Source organism: Lethenteron reissneri, unplaced genomic scaffold (assembly GCF_015708825.2).
Source record: "Lethenteron reissneri isolate LAM-NWPU_2019-01 unplaced genomic scaffold, ASM1570882v1 scaffold_110, whole genome shotgun sequence".
Lineage (NCBI taxonomy): Eukaryota > Metazoa > Chordata > Hyperoartia > Petromyzontiformes > Petromyzontidae > Lethenteron > Lethenteron reissneri.
Genome location: NW_026890783.1, coordinates 7,132 through 7,656, shown reverse-complemented (window position 1 = coordinate 7,656; position 525 = coordinate 7,132).

Here is a 525-nt window from a genome sequence, read left to right as displayed (position 1 = left end):
CCTCACCTGTTATACTCCAATGAAAATAGCTGTTACGAAAAAAAGAATCGTCAAATAAAAAATTTCATTTTCCACTGATCTGTGTTATAAATGTCATTTCTGTACGATTACAATAATTTTTATAGTCAAAATCGCCAAATTTGCGAAGCTCCGCTGCAAATACAGGAAGAGACGAGAGGTGAGGCAGCGACGCGCTCAGCCTCCCCTCTGATTGTGCAACCCCTGTTCTGTAATGCTGCGTGTTTTCATAAGGCGAATTGGATATAATTCGATGAATGTATTAGGGAATACATTTTTATAACACGTATACGAGTGAACAGAACTACGTTACGCGAGTAGGAATAAGCAGTTGTAAGGCTACCTCGGTGTAGCATCACACAAGGTGGGATGCTGCTGGATGCTCTTGATGCTACCCACGCCTCAGGCTTTGTTCAGCCTGCGTACGCACATCAAGTGTTATCGCAGACCGTGGCTTACCCTATATTGTACAGAGTGCTTCAACATTTTTTTAACACTTATATGGGA